The sequence below is a fragment of the Lissotriton vulgaris genome, chromosome 11 (assembly GCF_964263255.1).
Source record: "Lissotriton vulgaris chromosome 11, aLisVul1.2, whole genome shotgun sequence".
NCBI lineage: Eukaryota > Metazoa > Chordata > Amphibia > Caudata > Salamandridae > Lissotriton > Lissotriton vulgaris.
The window spans coordinates 155,459,618-155,479,559 of record NC_141699.1 but is presented as its reverse complement, the minus strand read 5'-3'; the positions used below and the strand labels follow the sequence as shown (position 1 = coordinate 155,479,559).

General features: G+C 45.5%; 1 protein-coding gene across 3 annotated transcripts in view; it reads left to right on the top strand.

Annotated features, from left to right (window-relative positions):
- P2RX4 (purinergic receptor P2X 4) overlaps positions 1-19,942 on the top strand; it is a 245,170-nt gene that overhangs the window by 83,980 nt on the left and 141,248 nt on the right. The gene's annotated exons all lie outside the window — the stretch shown is intronic.

Genomic DNA, 19,942 nt, shown 5'->3' with positions numbered 1-19,942 from the left:
AAACATTACAGTACTCTTTGATTGATCAATACGGATTGACCAATCTTATAGTAGCATGGTTAACCCACCCGCATCCTCCCCCATATGTAGTTTGACACCTTGTGATGTACTACCATGGTTTACTTGTTACTATTCTTTGGCAAACTCAGGGGCACTATTGATCTCTTTTGACAAAGTCAGATTGACTTGACTCCGACATGGCTAAATCTGTCTGTGATCGTTTACCATATTTTGAGAGATGTCTGCTTCAGTCTTACAAAGTTAGGTTAAAGGGACATTGCCATAAAAAGATAGCATTGAGCCGAGCACTTGCTTGTGATTCCTGAAGCTGAAAAGTGACTGCTGCCCGATCGGAATCTGAATATCTGCATGACACATTTTGGTTTGATTGGCCCGGAGTAGATACTATTTTTGTATGAATTGTGCTTATTCGATTGCTTGCTCTCTGAATTCATAGAATCTCTGACTTCGACAGGTTTACTTCAACTTCTATTTGCTCTTCACATCGCTGCTTGGCCTGGACCTTTTAGAAAGTTTTACAAGTTTTTCCTTCCTGTGGAGATAGTAGGCCCCTCCTCCCCACCAAGAAAACTCTACTGCTGTTGTCTAAAAGACCTGCTCTTGACAGCTTGTTATACCAATGAAATGTAAAGATAGATCAGGTCCAGTATTTATTAAAAGCAGAAAACAACTAGACTCTTCAAGACCAGAACCTTTCCACAGGAAATTCTTCCTTGCGCCAATCCGTAGCTGTCTTGCAACATGGTTCTTTGGATCCTCTTTTTGCTGGCTTGCTGGAGTTGAAATTCGATGGAAGTCCTAGGAAGCTAAAAAAGCATTCTGCACTCTTGTCAGATCGACTTCGCTTTTAAGCTCCACATTTACAACCTGAATCTTCTAGGCTTGCGCTTGAGAGTGCAGGAATGTTCAGCTTCTCTCTAAAGTCAGACGTATAGGATTAATGGAATACATGAAGAAGTAAATGTCCATTCAAATAATAAACCCACATAGGCCTATTTTAGGATACTATAAATATTTTGACTAAGTACTCTTGTTGACTGGATCATCTGACCCTACAGATATGCGTTCATAGAAAATGCAGACTCCATTTAAAGTTCTAAATCACAGCAGAGATGTCCAAGGCCCTCAAACAGTGACATTTAAGAACAACTGGGCCTTTAAATTGTATCGCCAGTGTCCATCATGGGTTCACAAGGTCTAGACTAGAGCCATACCACAGTTTCAAAACAACCCCTGCCTATGTAAATGATTCCCCTTAGATACAATCTATGTAAATTTATCTCGAATTAATAAAGTAAAATTCTGTCATGGATCCACCTCTCATGCTCCTACATTAGGCACCCTGGTCCCACCTGCAATAAGGCCTCTTTCTAGAAGACTATGAACTATTTGCAAATAGTTAACAGAACATTTAGTGTAATCGGGTTTAATGAAATGGCACATCAGCGCAACCCTCTCCCAGCTCTACTTCTGGTGCTTTTGGGGCGACGTAGTGATATTGTCTCTCTGCCTCTATTAATGGGAAGTAGCTTCAGTTTTACTGCAAACATCTGACACTTTGTTTGGTGCATTGTAACCGGAAAAGTTGTATGTTAAGGTCACTTTCTGCAGCTGCCTTACGATGCCACCTCTAGGCGACCTGTCTCTAGGAGCGACCATTAGAGTCAACGGGGTAACCCAAAAAAAGTCCAAGGAGCTGGTTACATCCATGTCAATACACATTTTCCATTGTTGTCATAGATATTGTGTCATCTATGTTGTGCATACTTTTTTTAATGTATGCAAATTACACACTGTATGTTAATTATAAATTGCAGGAGCAATAGGCATTCATGCCAGATACTTGTGACCATTAATATCTATCACGAGTTCTGATCATTTGCCAGCTCATTTCAACATTGGCCACGCAGGTAGTCCCAAAATCTTAGACACGGCGTATGAGGGACTCGCAACGTAGTCCCTTCTTTATGTTCGTATTTCGCCACTGTGAGGTCTAATGTCAATACGCGGGTGGCACGTCACTGCGTTCGAAAACCTTGATTACTCTACCGCGGGCCTTGGCTTTCAGGGCGATGAAGGAAGGGAGCTGATGCCGCCCCCCAAAGTATTGTGAACCTTACACTCTTGATTACTTTTAGTTCTATTCTACTTCAAGATAAACCTTTAGCAAGGTTTGTCCTTTACTTGTAGCTAATTAATTCCGCTTTGGCCCGCACTGATTTCTCAGTCCCCCTCTGACATGCTTAATTCAATTCTGCATCTGATCACTCCTTTAAGCGGGTAAGTTGTCCGACCCTGACTTGATTTATAACCGCTCTGAATGGTATTCCCTGGTTCTAATTTTGGGTACCACCATTCAATTCACAGCCAACATGCCATACATCCTGATGGAATTCTCGTTTATCACACCGCAACTATAAGCGGGTGAGTGTCTTTTTTAAATCCCCCTTTTTTTCTAAATTGGTACCTATATGGTTCTTTTCCTGATGTGCACCTCCTTTCGCCTTACTTTTAGGTATTAAACTGGGCTTGAACGATACCCCCCAATTGCTGTGGTGGGTAAGATATACATGGTGGTTATGTTATCCTTGAATATTGGAGGTTTATTATTTTACATTAATTGAATCCTCCATTTTGTAGCGTTGCCCCCATCCTATTACCTGTCCTGAGGAAGATCTGTGTGGTGGAGGTCAAAATATTCCCTCTGTGCCGTCAAGTCGGATGGAAACGTTGACGCCATTTGCCATTTAACCTGGACTAATTGCCCCCGCTGCTGTACCATCCCCAATCCAAGGAGATTTCTCCCTTTCTTTGAGTATTACATGAACCAAGTGTATATATTTTATGCCTGGCCAGGTTTAGAAGTGTGTTTATCTATTATCAGTCCTGCGCAGAGTTTTGTAAATATATGCCCCCTGAACTGTTTTGGGATTTCTTCCCCTTTTTCAACTCTTTACTCTCTTGATCACTTTTTCTGCACGTTCCCCTGTGGGAGCAACCCCTTTTCTCTTTCTGAATCTATCAGTTTTTCAAATTGAATTTTGTATAAACGCAATAAACGTATATTGTTACTTTTTAAATATTGGTTGTTGCACATCTTATATTTCTTATCAACGAATGGTTTTTGTAAGCCCAAGCTAAATTTCTGTATGCTCTCGAATGTCTAGACACTAAGGAAAGAATCAGTATTACTCTTAACTGTTGAGATATTGGTCTAGGACCATTGTTTTTTAGGTCTCGCCTAAGCCATTGCATAAGCGATGCTTTGGCAAGATATTAAGTAAGGGGCTTTTGAAAATGCTCGAAGGTACAGTGTATGTGCGCCAGGCGCGCACCATTTGTCAGCCTGCAGCCTTTGGGGGCACTTTCGTGGCCCCTTTGATGTTCTTAGTGAGCCGCGCGGCCATTGAGAACATCAAAAACGGCCGCAAAAGTGATCACCATTTGCCATCCGCCTTATTTATCATTACATTATGCTCCTTGCAACGCAGCTCTTTTTTCAGCTCGCTTTGATGTTCTAATTCTCACGTGCAACTGCCACAAACCCAAACTATTGACCGAACCCCTCTACCCCATCACTGCTTAGGTGTCCACCTCCCTCCGGAAGAATCACTGCCACGTTATTTCCCCCTCACCTCTGCCTCATCTCCCCTGCACCCCCCCCTGCTTTACGTGTTCCCTCCTGCCTCTTCCCTCAGCGCTTCCTCGCCCTCCCATTGCAGCCCGCTCTGGCGCATCTGTCGTCAAGACGTCTATTGGCAAGTAAGGCATAAATGCACTAATAACAAAGTTTGCAAAAAGAGGAACAGTTATTCCTAGATAAAGTGAGGCATACAGTGCAGCAGACTGCAGTAAAATGTCGTTTTACTTCAGAGGTAATGACGATGTCCAGAGATGCTTCTTATGGGCGCTACTTCCTGTGCCATTGTCTCCCAGATGCCACGTTCCTCGTAGGCTAGTATGCCCTTTCTTTCATCGGTAAGATTGGCTGTTCTCCCTCCCTTTTGTCTGCATTTGAGAGATAACGAGGGTGGCGTCATTCAAAGATCTGCCCGTGGCGGTAAGGCAGGCCCGGTTCTGCTGTTATCTGGCTCAGACAGGGGACACACCAGTAACATGAAACGAGTTTCGCGTTCCCTTGCAGGGACCTTTGTTAAATAAAAAAAAATGCTGCATTGTCATTTGGGGGTGTTTTGTAGCAATCCTTACATTATGCACATCTCTCGCCTATACTCACTTAGAAAGGGCTCGCATAAATAGAGGTAAAAGCCGCCCATCTTAAGTCTTATTCAACCGCAACCAGTGTGTTAGGTGACTATAAACGTTTGTAGGCTAACCTTTTCCTGCCATTCATGGTGCATCCCAGATCTTATCCACGTCAGTTTACTTGTGCTCGAAATTTGCAATTTGGTTTATGAACACGGACTCTAAACCTGTCAGTACTGTATTGTAAACGCATCTGTACCTCATGTTTGTACAACGCATCCCTTGTTAAGGCATGCGTTGTGCCCTGGACTCTGCCTCCCAACAAATCGACTCCCAGCCTCACTATCTCTCTCTTCTCCATCTCTCCTTGCCCTGGTGGAGTCTTAATCAAATCTAGCACATCTTGGAAGAGTTGAGTACAGGAGGCTGTCACCCTTATCGCATCGCTAGGCCTCCTGACCTGAACCCAATCTAACCCGGAACGGTCACCGCCCCAGGCACCGAGTAGCTTCAGCAGAGCCAAATGGACTGCGAGGCTTTCCCTCCCTTCACTCACGATGAACCTGCCTATTTACAGCCTCCACCGCGTAGCTGGGTTTTTCATGAACTAACCACGCCAGTGTCTGCCACACTGCTTGCGTTGTATTACTATTGCAGCAGTCCTGTATATTGCAAACAAACCTGATCGAAAGGCAGCTGCTGATGCCACCGCTGTTTCGTCACGGGGCAAGCCTCCCGTTCACTTCTCTAAAATGTGCATGCACTGAAACTAAAATCCCATCTATTTTAGGGCAAAACACTGAAACAACCCATCTGAATTGAAAAGGTTTCAATGCTTTGCTGCTGCACGTTTGACTTACAACGTGCTTTCTCTTTCCACAGACTCGGTTTGTGTTCCTTTATTTTGAGATGCTTTTAGTATTACTGTCCCACACACAACCACACACACACAACCACACGCACAACTACACACACAACTACACACACACACAACTACACACACACACAACTACACACACACACAACCACACACACACACAACTACACACACACACAACTACACACACACACGACTACACACACACACGACTACACACACACACAACCACACACGCCCACCCGCACGCCAACCCGCACATCCACCCGAACATCCACCCGCACATCCACCCGCACATCCACCCTCACAACCACCCTCACAACCACCCACACGACAACCACACACACACACAACCACACACAACTACACAGACACCACACACACACAACACCAAACACACACACACAACACCAAACACACACACACAACACCACACACACAACACCACACACACAACCATACACACAACCCCACACACAATCACACACACAACCACACCTTCAGTGCACACTTTCACCAGACACAGACACCCTCAGTCGTCCGTACACACTTTCACCGGGCACAAACACCACCAGCCATCAGTGCATGCTTTCACCAAGCACACACCACCAGCCGTCAGTGCATGCTTTCACCAAGCACACACCACCACCAGCCGTCAGTGCACGCTTCCACCAGGCATACACACCACCAGCCGGCAGTGCACACTTCCACTAGGCACACACCCCACCAGCCATCAGTGCACAATTTCTACAGGAACACACACCACCAGCCATCAGTGCACACATCAAATGTTAACGCATCTACAATTACCTATTGTAGCAATCGCAGTATGGCGCACTTTCATTTTAAACATATTCATCTAAAGCGCAGGCATGCCACCATTGCTACAAAATGTTTTTATTGATTATTACACCGTCCTTATATGTTTCCCAAACTTCTGTTTTTATCTAATGTGATGTTTCTTTAATAAATTGTTTTTATAATTTGAAATGTTTTGAGAGTGTTTTCACACAGAGAGGTTGCATCCTATTTATCTACATTGCTTTGGTGTAAATTGTTGTCTGTATGCTTGTGAGTACTTATGTACTGTTGCTATTTTACCCAAAGGGAATTTCTGTCTGAATAACGTTTAAATAAAATCAAACAAAACATATATTTCAATCCAGTATCCAAAGTTAAAAATAGCCAATTAACAATAAAATATAGAGACATCAGATTAAAAAAAATATAGTTTAATTGGCCCGGTAAGCAGATTACCTCAAACGCTACTTTACAGCTAGAGTTTAAATATATTTTGGGAAAACAATACCTTTTACATAGTTTAACATGGAGCAAACTATGTTAAATATCTTTAATCCCTTCATCACATGACCCACATTTTCGTCGTATCCTTGAGATTTTATCCACCAATGCATATTTTGTTCCAGAGGAAACCCCCGTGCGTAAACTTAGAAATAAGCTTTTACTTTCCAGATTGTGTTTTTTCTAGAATACAGCTACATTTTAAACTCTATATGGGATTTGCTGCATCAAACAAAGTTTAGTGGCAATTATATGTCCTTTCTAAAACTACTTTTTCTTACCTCCGTTTTTAAAACGTCTTCAAGTGCACCCCTATTCGACAGCTCTAAAATGATTTGGAATATAAATTATCATTGGAAACTAAGTGAATCAGAAAATATATACAATTTAAAAGAGCAGACTCTTAAACAAACACACCACGTCCCACCTCTTTCCATTGTTTCAAATGTTTGCTTTGTAAATATACATAAGCTGTTTAAACACTGTGTTTGGTTAGGTAAGCCTACTCTAAAGATGTTCCTACCATCTGACTACCATCGTTTACGTGGCAAATATTCTATACCGCACGTTTACTGAACAGCACGTATATTCACTGAAAAAAACAAAGGTTGAAGTGACGTTATAATTAGGTGAATATGTCAGTGCCAACACAACGCTTTGAACTAAATAAAAAGACAGAAATTCACAAGTTATAGTTAGCAGAGCAAAATATAACTTGCACCCCTGGCATGCACTGCTTTTGTCCTATATACACACAAGGTGCTTGGGTATTATTCATGCTTGGAGAGAAAGAGTAGTGCCCGAAGTACTAGAGACTTCCTATTGGCTCAAAATAAGGTATTTAAGGTCCCACCCCCCCCCACACACATACTAAAGTAAGATGGTACTACACAAGTGGACTCAACCAAAACTGGGAGTTGTTACATATTATTTCCAGGACATTAAACAAAGATCCACATATTACATCACTCATGACCTGTTCTATGACATCCTTTATTTCATCACTGATGATATCTCAAACACAGCCACCACCCTGAGCCTTATTAGGCCTTATGGGCCCCATCCCCTGGGGTAAAATGTGATTACACATGGAGTGGGGACATGCAGCACCCCCAAAGCCGCATTCAGCCCCGGGGACCACATATAATTAAAAAGGGAGGGGTCATGCAGCCCCCCCTCTCCCCCAAGCCTTATTAGGTCCCCGGAACCCCAATCCCTGGGTCTGAAATGTATTAAGGGAAGGGGGTATGCAGCCCCCCTCCCCGAGCCTTCTTGGGCCCCGGGACCCCAACCCCCTGGGTCAAAGGTGAGTTCCCCTGTGCCCCACCTGGGCACCCACAAACCTTCAGTTGGTTGCCACAGAGGGTGCCCCCAGCGTTCCTAGCTGGCTCCCTGCATAATGCAGGTCCTGGAATTGCTCCGGCCCAGAGGGAACCGCTACTTATGAATGCTGCCTCCAGGTAGAAGCAATATGAGTTCTGTTGAGTGCAAGGAGGGAAAATTAACCGAAGTCTGCTCCCAGTAGGTGAAGTATGTTGAAATCTCCCTCTGGGTGGGACCAGACTTGTATGTTTGCTCCTATTTGGCAGGAGATTTAAATATACTCCCCCAGGTGGGAACAAACACATGTTTCCCTGCCCACACTATGTCCCACGGCTGGGCTCCCTGGAATACAGTAACTGAGCCGGCCCTAGGAGATGGGGCCCTTGGGGCCTTTTAAGGGTCGGGAAAGGTGCCCCCCCTCTGTTTATGATTAGTTTTGGTCATGGGGTATTGGGGCCCCGGGACGCACAATTGCTCTATAAGGGGGACATGTGGCACACCTCCCCTTTTTTTCTAACAAGTTGACCCTGGGGGATGGGGTCACCGGGGCCTTTATAGGCCCAAGATAGGGGCTACACCGCACCCACCCTTTAAAAAAATGTTTGTAGATAAACTGCCCCGGGGATGGGCTCTCCGGGACCTAGAATGGCTTGGGGAGATGGGTGCGTGTCACCATCCTCATTTGACCACATACGGGCTCCATAAATTGGGCTTGAGTAAAGGGGCCCACCCATGCCCTCCTCCACAAGTAAAGTTAATGTCAGGTCACCATTTAAAAAAAAAATGTTGCCCCAATTCTGCAGGAGTCCAGTGGGATCACGGCAGAAATTGATTTCGGGTGGTGGAAGGGGGGTGGGATATACGCCATCCCCATAGTGCCTCCGAGCGTAAGGTTATCCCTACCCAGCCTCCTTATATATTTTCTTTTTACACTTCGGGACAGGGGACTAAGTTTCCAAGTCCTGTAATGGCTGCCAGCAACAGTTTTCTCACGTTGCTGGTAGCCAATCAGAGCCCAAACTCCTGTGGGAATCTGACTCAGTTGGGAGTGAATAGGCCCAAGGGGCAAAAAAGCTCCCAGGGTCAATTGGAACACTCTATATTTTTGTTGTTTGAAAGGAAGCAAAAGAACAGAATTATGGCATATTACACTATTTTATCACCACATGCTGCAAGAAAGAGAGTTCATTAAGGAGAATAATGTGTCAACACCAGCATCTGAATAGGAATGACCCTGTAATTGTCCGAATGGTACCCAGTAGACCTGGGAAGACATACAGAAGGACTGGATCCATGAAGGATGATCTAGTGAGGTCCAGTTCAGGGATGGCTGCAAGATCCAATTGGGTAGAGAGGGGTTGGTGTTTCATCATGTGTAAGAAATGCAAAGCCTGCCAATATGGCATCAATAGAATTGAGTTTTTCTCCTCATTGGTTAAGAAGCCTATGAAAATCTTAGTAACGTTTCATTGCAGAACAGATTATGCTGTGTGTATCCTTAGATGCCCATGCGGTTTGCTGTACGTACGTAGTACCATCAACCAAGTTCATAAGCAGATACTGCAACATGTCAGGACTATAAAAACAAAGATAAGACTTACAAGTAATTTTGAGGAAGTCCATGCAAGTGATAACAGGGTGCTGCAATAACATCTGATTGGTTCTATGCCAGGACATTACAGAGGTGGGAAAAGAGAAAAAATATTACAGAAACTGGAGTTTAAGTACACTGTAGAGCTGGCTAGTAAGACCCTGGGGGAACTCAACATTGAAGAAGAAGAGGTGTTCACACATTATAAAGCTGACCTCCCTCCGAATCAGGCTTCTGGTATGTTGATGTCTGACAGTGGCGGCCGATACGTTTAGGAGGGAGGGGGGGCGGACTGGACACGCACTCACACATACACACTCACAGCCATGCATTCACACGCACACACACAAACGCATAGATTCACAACAGTCATTACCAAACATTCATACATACATTCATACACGCACGCAGTCATTAAACATTAATTTAAAAAAATACACACACACACTTACCTGCAGCTCTGCCTCGGAGGTCCCAGGAGGCTTGGACTTTTGCCATCCCTTATTGGCTGACCCAAGGTCAGCCAATGAGGGAAGGAAGCAGTCCCAACATCATCACAGAGTGGGATGGGGTCAGTGAGACTGCTGACCCCACCCCACTCTATGATGAAGTGTCACTGTTTCACACTCGACCCTGGGCGCTTCAGGGCTTAAAACTGAAGTACCCAGGTGCGAGGCAATGAGTGACACTTCCCCTCGTCATGAGGGGGAGGGCCTCAAGGTCCTTTGCTGAGCTGAGGAGGTCATGCCCACAGGGGCTGTGGCTTTTTCAGCCCAGCAAAGTTCAGTTCAGGCAGCCAGGAGCCTGTGCATGTAGCACATGTTTAACTTCTGGCTCCCTGACCTGAAAATGAACAGTGTCCGTCAGGCTGACTTTTCCTCAGCCTGACAGACACTGTTCAGGAGGTGCAAAAGGTGGGAGAGTTGTGGCCTCTAGGCCCCAATGAAGCTGCCGCGGCTGATGTCTGATAGTTACTGCCCACTTGCAAGAATACTTGATAATATGTTAGTTACATATGATACTGTTGTAAGTAGTGAGGATGAAGTCATATCCCACTCGGGAATATATTTTGGGATATATAGAGGCAGGCGCGCAACGTCCTTTGGGCTGAAGTTCAGCTCTGCTCCAGACTGCGAACCGGAGTGTGGACTCGCAATTTTGGGTAAGTGTGTTTGTGCTGTAGCTCCCCCTCTGGTGGGGATAGTGAGTAACCGCCCGAAATATGGGTGTAATGCCTCCTACCCCCTTCAAAGAAACACTGACTGAACAATCTTGTGCGAACAGTACTACATCTGCAGGTCTGTAGCCATTTGGATCTGCCAAAGACAACTTGAAGTATCACCCACAAGTTGTTGATGTGGGACCTCCCCACCTCCTCCCAGGCAGGCCTCCCTCCCCCCAGGGTGGACAGACCGAAGTACGGTCTTCAAAGATGTATGCATCATTGGGTGCCAACCATCCATCACAGTAGAGAAATCTTTATCACTCCAGCCCCAAACTTTACCAATTCTGCTTCGCCCCATACATTCTGGATTAGGCTGTTTGAAATACACCCCTCCTGCAAATCCAATCTCTTCCACTCTGCAGGCACATTGACAGCCAGATTGTGCCCAGGCTAAATTTCAACCCTACCGTTTGTAGGATATACATGACAGGCATTGTACCTATACTAGGGCATGTGCAGTACTGCCACCAACCTTCACCCTTTTGATAAGCGCAGACACACCAATGACCCTAGTCACTACGCTGATCTACTTGCTCTTTACGGAGGGATACATACAACTACCAGTTTGAGATTTTCTACGGTAGAGTGGATGCAGTTGGGTAGAAGTTGGACTGAAACCTACAAAAACTTAGAAAGGAAGCACTATCCGTCATGTAATTAGTATGGAGTAACGGCGACTGTACTAACCTCCTTGCAGACTTTGTGTGATCAATACACTCCAGGCCTGGCTGTAAGAGTTTATAAAATGTTCACTCTTGGGACCTGCTTCTGACGTGGGGCTACTTATCTCCACCCACTCTCTGGCACCCTGTCCAATGTACTGCAGTCCCAGAACTCTCAAATCAATTGTTTTAAAAGAAGAACTGTTGTCTGTCAATCCGCCCAACTATGCATATCCTACCTCACAGTATGTGAGTGAAGAACACTTACTGAAAATAAGTGAACGAGTGAGAGGGCACCTCACGTATGCAACACCGGGGAGGCTACCAGCTGGTTCTCGCCAGTATGCCATATATATCCTCATTGGTTGCCCACTCACAGAAACAAAGAAAAATAGTGTCCAATAGAGAGACAAAAGGAGCAGAAAGACAGAATTAACTGTCCCAAAATATAAACCCCAAGATTTGCAAGAGAACAGTGTGTTCCATGCAGTTAAAATCGAATTAAGACTCACTGTTAGGTTGCCCTCTTTATTCACAATAGTGAGCTTACTCAAGTTAAAAGCACTGCATGTTGCTAACCTTTTCCAAGAAGGCCAACATGTTTCATTGCCATTTACTTATATTGTGGCAAATTAGTCAGGGCGTGAGGTGGCAAAGTGAGTGAATGATGATGGATACAACCCAAATCTTTGACTGGAGGTGAGTGCCTGAAAAGTTTCTGCGCTCTGTCCATAATCTCCTTGTGTTTGCTTTGTTCGCCCTAAGTTGGCAGGGTATGTCCAGACGTGGGTCCCTTGCTCACTTTGCCACTGGATTCAGGCTAGCATGGCTGATGAAGGGTCTTACCCTGACACCGGTCCTCGGATGCTTGTTTCCGGTCCAGGGAAGACCTGGCTTGGCAGTTCGGGGTGGACTGTTCCCACGAGGCACAGGGTCAAGACTGATTTGCATATGGCTGGGTCTGACCTTGGGTGGAAAAGTGAGCTAAAGAACCATGATGGATTCAACCCAGATTTGTCACTGGGGGCGAGTGTCGGAAAAGTTTCAGCGCTCCGTGCATCATCTCTTTGTGTTTTCTATCTTCAGCAAGATTCAGATTCCGCTCATTAGGCTTTTCTATTCTTTGTAAAGTTTTTGCTGTGTGTATTCAATCTTCCCTTTGTCTATTGCAGTGATTAAGGTTGTAAACTGTTGGATCTAGATTATATGCAAAAAGAACAGTTGATTGACAGAATGCAAAACAATGTCATACATTCACTCCAGTACAGAGATCTGGGCCTAAATCCATCGTTTTTTGCTCACTTTGCCATTCCAGTTTGAGCCCAGCCACATGCAAATTAGTCTTGACCCTGTGCTCAATAGGAACAGTCCATACCGAACTGCCAGGCCAAGTCCTCACTGGACTGGAAACAAGCATCCTAGGACCAGTTTCGGGGTTCACACCTTATTGGCCTGGATAGCTTGACTCCAGTGGCATGGAGAGCACAGGACCCATGTCTGGGCATACCCGTCCCACTCGGCGGGACAAATACAAAAAGCACAATTGATGGAAAAAATGCAGAACAATGTTATACATTCACCCCAGTACAGAGATCTGGGCCTAAATCCACTGTTTCCTTGTTCACAGCTCGTCAGGCTTTTTTATTCTTTGTAAAGTTTTTTGTTGTGTGTATTCAATCTTCCCTCTGTCCATTGCAGTGATTGAGGCTGTAAACTGTTATCTAGATTCTATGACATAAAAGCAACATAGTTCAGATTGCTTGCTACTAGCACAGGTTAATACTGTAAAGTCCATGCAGAATGAATATGTTAAATAATCTACAGGTACATAGTCTATGAGCAAGCAGTTTGATCCAAACCAAAAGCTCACGTAGTGGGGAATATCACTCTTTATGCAGAGATTTAATTCCTTCAAAAGACGCTTGATGGCATCATCTCTTATGCTGGAGGCTTTAGCTTCAAACACTGCAGAGATGCAGAAAAACCTCTCATTACTACTTCTAGATCGTCGACTTTTGTATCTTTGATCATGTGAGCCTTCAGCTTCCTGCCCACAATTAGTTGGGCATAAGGACAGTACGATATCACTTTGTGTAAATCTGACTTGACAGTGTAGATCATAGTCTGAGAATACATAAAATGTATAACGCTAATGCAAGACCGAGATCACTCCGTGTATAATTACTCCTCAATTACAAACTGGCTGAGTGCAACCAAAGACTCAAAAATAACCATAGACGCTGCCTCTACAGATCTCACACTACATAGAGACGTTCATCGGAAATTATCCGACTGGGTCCCTTTAACAGAACAGTCGCTGACAATTATCCAACCATAAACACAGAGGCATGCAGTCCAGTCAATATACATTTCAGGAGAAGATCCGTGGCTGGTAGGCCTCTCTGAAAATGTGGTGGGCCGAGATGCAGATTCAGATCTTTTAACTTGGATTTGAGGCTTTGTCCCTGCCGAAACAAGTCACCCTTTTCTTGGTGGAATGGGACCACATAGTCCAGTCATGGAGACCCCTGCCAGGCGCCCCACTTTGTCCACTGGTCGCATGTCAAATCCATGACATAGACCGAAATGGTATCCTGAGCAAGGCTTGCAAAAAAAAACAATCTGGCAGTTGACATTGCCAAGGTGACGGTCTTCCTAGACTACATGCTGGCGGTCCAATTCAAATGACATACTTTCTTGAAATCAAGTGCCAGCTGAGAGCGCTCAATATCCAGTACTCCCTCCTCTTCCCCGCCCATCTCCGTGTTGCAGCTGATGGCAAAGCACACTTCTTTAATGGCCCCATGGATGCATGGAGCTGGATAGAAATGTGTGGATTAGCAGGAACTGACCTTAGAACTGGAGCACTGAGGGAAATGTCGTCCACCAGTGGGAACCCCAGGATATGCACAAAACTGAAACCATTGGCAGCTCTTTGCATATCCTGCTCTCTGAATTTACAAGAGGTCATCCAGGAGCGACAATGGGCACTACAGGCGGCAGCAGAGTTCCGTGGACCTACCTGACCTTCTAATGCAGATGACGCCTCCAAATAATCCCGGTATGAGGACTCTTCAACTTTGGACCTCTTTCCCACTGGGCTCTGACATGCTATCCACTTTATGGAGATGGCCCTCATCATGGGAAATAGTTTGATCACCCGTAGGTGGAAAGAGGCAAACCCTCCCTACCTCTTCCGCATGCGCACTTTCCATGGTGACCCGGATACAGGCGAAGAGCGCAGCACTGCATAGGGAGGAAATAAGAGGTCTCGGCAAACACCCAATCTTCGATATCTGGGATGCACTTCTGGAGAAGATCCATGAAGATTTGCAAATTGCAGACCAACCTGCTTAATGCTTGCTGTGGGCTATCCCTTATCAGAACACATCTATCCACCGGAGGTGAGAGCCCTGCCTTTGTGCAGGGTCCATTATATGAAACCCTGGTTGCACCCTTGTTGGTTGCAGTCCATGCGCCACTAACTCTGTCGCATCGAGCGAGTGCAGGATCTGTTTGTTACCCGCAGTTGTAAGTAGTCCTGCTCTGTAGCATTTTTGCCACTGATTGACATCACCTGCGCCCAAGCTCATTCCTTTATGTACCCTCAGCTGTTGTTGGTGAGTTTTTGACTATTGTACTTTTGTATAATCCTAAACCATGCAATTCATGGTATTTATAGCAATGTGTAATGCAACCACACTACCCTCGATGTGCACTATGATTTGTCACCTGTACAATGTCTATCTTAATGTAAAAATGCCAATAAAAATTATTAAACAAAAAAAATACTTACAAATAACTAAGGTGGAACCCGATTTACTGGCAGTATTCATGAATGAATCCAGTTCGATTTCATGTGAAGTAATGGCAAGAATGCAAGGTTCCTTTAGCAAATTATTAAATGTGCTAATTTTTTGTTTTCTCTAATTTTGCTTGAAGATAACCTCTGGTCAACGCGGACTAAAGGACGCTCCTACTCTGCACTTAGAGAAGGGTAACCGTTGCCTTGGAGCCCTGTCTGCTCTTGAGGCTGACAAACTACGGTTGTTATTGCTTGTGCAATCGGTTTCTTTGCCCACTTCCTATTTTTCTCGCCTCTTTATTGTCCTGCAAGTGCAATATAAAATAAAAACCAACCAAGCTCCACTGAATCACCAACTTCCTCAAGTTTTTATGAACTTAAATTAGACCAGAGCCTGGAATGATCACATTATTCGCAATATAATATTTTTTCATAATTTTCCATGTGACTTTACACATGTCGCAACAATCTTTTTTATGCTGTTTGTTATGCCAAGACATTGGCCAATATAATAGGGCCATGGATATTTATTGATTGCCCCATGATGTTCTTCATGACTAAAGAATTAAGATATGACTTTGTTGGTTCATTTCTACCCCTCCCTTCCATATAGACTGAAGGAGAGAGCAAGATTTCATGGCCTTTATTATGCAATTTAGTGCCTGAAAAATAAATTCTGATTGCCTTGTGCAAGCCACAGAGGAGGCTGACCCACACTCCGACTCTAAAGCCTTTGGAAGACAATAGATTTATTCCCCACCAGTTGCAATACAAAGTGTCTGAGTAATTCAATTTGTTCAGACTGCTCTGCTGAGGCTTGGGTTCAAATGATTACATGTAGCTTTGTGTGGAGTAGCATCATAACTGATGGAATTGGAAATACTGTATTTTCTGCCTTTGCTGCGTCATCAGCCTCCCCACAAGGTCATTCATTGGGCAGCTGACCAAGAGCCTCAGTCTCCACAAGGGATTGATCAAATCATTCTTTGTTAGCAGTGGGCTACACAGCTCAAATGTCTTTTGCCAGGCGGGGAAATTGCTTTAGGTGTAAATGAAGTTATATAGTTAGTTCTACGGGAAGCAGCATAAATCTAATGTCGCAGGCTACACCTTCCGAGTTTCTTTGCCTGATAGTATGTAGTTGGTGTTTTTTTTGCTAGTTTTGGGGGCATGGTCTTATGCACGAACATGGCGGATGCTGCGGCTTGGCACTTCAGCACTAGCAGCCAATATCCTTTATTATCTAGTCCCACAAAGCACTCCCTTGACTGGAGAAGAGACCGATTAGTGGCCATGATGGCTGCCTGATAGGGCGACAATGGAAATTGCCTCGGCTGCAAATGGCAGAGGTAAATACAGTGCCCCGATTTCTAGGCTGACAGGAGCAAAATGGCAACACCAGATGAAGCTGAGGTGAATGGGCTCTGGGGAACCCAGAAGTGGCACTGCTACAACTACAAACCCGTCGCTGAGACAACCAGCAGCTGCAGATCTTAAGCCAGAAGTGAAAAACTGAAGTTAGAGTTTGGCGGAGCTCCACCCTGATATGGACCATATGGGTCGCCACACCAGAGGGCTGGTGGTGGCTGTGAGGCAGACGTGAGTAGCACAACACTGCCTTGGTCATTGCTGCTCATGTTTGGTTCCACAACCTGAACTGCTTGGTGTAGCAGTGAACTTCTGAGACATAATGTGTGCTGTGGGCTGCAGTGAAGGAGCGCAGCAGGGCTGCGGCTGCCCGACTCTGGATTGCAGCCAATCGAAAGGGTCTGACTTTTCTCATGTTTCCTAGAAGTGGACAGCTGGTGGATTCCTCCCCAGACCTTCATGCGCCTCGCTGTGGTTCAATAAATATCACCACCACGGATTGCAGGTAATGGGTATAACTTAATCGGAGTTTTGCCACATCCACCCTTCCTCACCCACCCATCCTCATCCAACAATAGTTGGACACGGGCTCTGGAAAGGATTATGTATACATGTTGTCGGGCGAGTTTCTATCTTCCTTGGTGACCAGTTGACTGATATTACTTGCTTAACAACTGCCTGGTGTGGGCACCTGTGAGACCAAAAGGAATATGTCATCCCCAGCATACAGAGGGCAGGTGGGTTGGTGTTGTGCACACCCCCAACCATGCCTGGACTGTATTAGCACCAACACGACCAACTGCTCCGACATTAGTTGGCCTGTACCTTTTGTGCCTGTACCGTTGACAAACAAGATAGTCATACAGGGCTGTTGAGGAACTGAACATGATGAAAGACAGAGCACTGGTGACCCCAAAACAAAGAAAAATGTTGCGTGTATTTGTAAAGTGCGCTATCACCCGCGAGGGTACCCTGGTGCTGAGTAGGATAAATATACTAAAGTGCTCACATCCACAGTGGAGACACCAGGTGGCTCAATGGTAAATCCTGCAGAGTTGTTGGATCCGCAAATGAGTGTTGCCGCCTCCTGTGGACCAATTCTACAGACCATCCAGTTCTCTCGTCAGACCACTGAGGTCATACTTGATGAGATAGGATTGGACGTACACTTGTTGCATCAGAACCTCCACAATGCAGTTTACCTAGTGACCATGGCTGAGGGGCGATGTGGAAGATAGAGTAAAAGAGCAACTACTGGAATTGATCTTGACGGAATTGGAGGCACTTTTAGTGGACATCCGCTCCTGCTGCAAAAGGCTTAGTTAGTTGGGTTCCCAAAGGGAGCAAAGGGCCAGCATCCTGAAGTATTCTTGGAATCTTGGCTTAAGAACTTTATCCCCAAAGGCTCATTGCTTTCTGATGGAGCGAGCACCTCACTCTATTAATCTAGAGACACCCCAGAGACCCCGGCTAGACCCTAGACACAAGGTTTCTGAACTACACGGATCATGACCTGGTGTTAAAACTAACAGGAGAGAAAAGAAGTACACTTAGAAACCCAAAGGATGCCTGCCAAATGTAAAATTATTTTCCAAAATAAGAAGCACTCATTTGGATCCCTTGAACAAGTTTTGAGGTGGGTAGAACGCCCACATCTGGATCCTATTCACAAACACTGGAAGGAATGGGAAGTGTCCCCACTACCACGGAATTACAAACCTAAGGAGAAGAAAGGCCGCGGACATCACGTTGTCTTGAGTGAGTGAAGAATATTGTTTGAACAGACACCTTGGAGGAGGTGGAGTGCTGCGATGGCGCCTGTGGTGGTGCTGTCCCTCCTCTGTGGTTTGGGGATAGGGGTGGCAGAAGTCTGTGAGCCTAACTCTTCCAGACAACGAGGGCTAAAGATGCACGCTGAAGACATGTCCCATGCTCCATTACACCCGGACTGAGAGAGAACACGGTGGTGGAAGTCTCATGCAAACACAAGATGGAAAAGCAGGAAAGTTTAACTTATGCAAAGATATTGGGATATGCGTACAGGCTGCTAATGCTCCAATACTGACTTTTCTGCTCCAGATATGGCCCAGATACTGTAGCAGTTGTGAAAGGGAATTAACTTCTGTCATAGGGTGCAGCCTTATTGAACTGATATGAAGAGACTCACAGAGTTACTGTGGCTCTATTGCTGGACCGGCGCTAGGACAGACGGGTCTCACTTGTAAGTGTACACGTCCCCAACCCTCACCACTGACACCCTCCAGGCCTTTGATTTTACTGATAGCGATGCTTCCCCTGTGTAACATAATCAATGAGGAGATCTCAGCGGGTTCTAGATTGGGATAAAGATAGCATTAGTACAAGCACCATGTCCTGTGCCTCAAGAAGGCTGGCATTCTTGAGGCACTGGTCTGGTAGATGTGTGGCGCCTCTTGGACACTGAGTATGGGGAATGCACCCTTTATTTTGCTGCGTGCAAGTCATTCTCCAGAATGGATTATTATCTCATTCCAAAGGCTGGACTCGATGCAATATTACGATTACAAATCTTGGAAGGGTCCATTCGGATGAATTCCCTGTAGAGTTGGTGCTTAGTGGGGAAGAGAGCACAAGAAGGGATGTATGGTGTCTGGGTGCATGATGTCTGCTAGAATCCGAGTTCTAGTAGTCTAAATTGTCCCAGATGGAGTTGGAGGAGGCTAGAATGGTGTGGGTTCCTTCATCTACCAATGGGGTAAGCAATCCAGAAAACTGCTGCATAGATTGTCAGAGATGGGGCACATGTGGACGCATCCGCATCCCTAGAGGCACCTGTTCACGGGCAGTTAACCCATAGCCCAGGTTTTTGTGGCATTTTACCAAAAATTATACAAATATCATTCCCTCTTCCCCCACCCCCTGCCCCCTCACCAGTCTCCTCAGAACTGGAGTTCATATCTGTCCTATAATAATAATAATAATAATAGGGGCATTTATAGAGCGCTGAGTTACGCACACCGGCGTGTCCCCGCGCTAAGATGAGAGAAGCGGAAAAACAGGGAGTTTAGCTGCAGGGCGGGCAGTTTATCTGACATAGAGGTAAGTTTTTAATTTACCTCGAAACCTAGTTTCTGTCGGTTCTAAACGTAGATCCACCGGGAGTTTGTTCCAATGGTTTGCCGCTAAATACCTAAAAGATCTGCCTCCCATGCGGGCTTTCTTCACCTTGGGGATTCTCAGCAATCCCACACCCGCAGATCTTAGCGCTCGGGCAGGTTCATAGGATTCAATCAAGCTCTGCAGTGGTCGAGGTGCCCTGCCATTCAAAATCCGATGGCAGGTGCAGAGGGCCTTGTACTCAACTCTGCTCCTCACAGGGAGCCAATGTAGCTTCTGCAATGTCTCCCTCGAAGGCGCCCTTTTGGGCAACCTGAGGATCAAACGTGCTGCTGCATTCTGCAGCACTTGAAGGCGACCAAAACTCTTCCCCGGTGCCCCCAGGTATAGCAGGTTCGCATAGTCCAACCTTGCGGTCACCAATGCATGTACCAGGGTTTTGCGGGCTTCCATAGGCAGTAGTTCA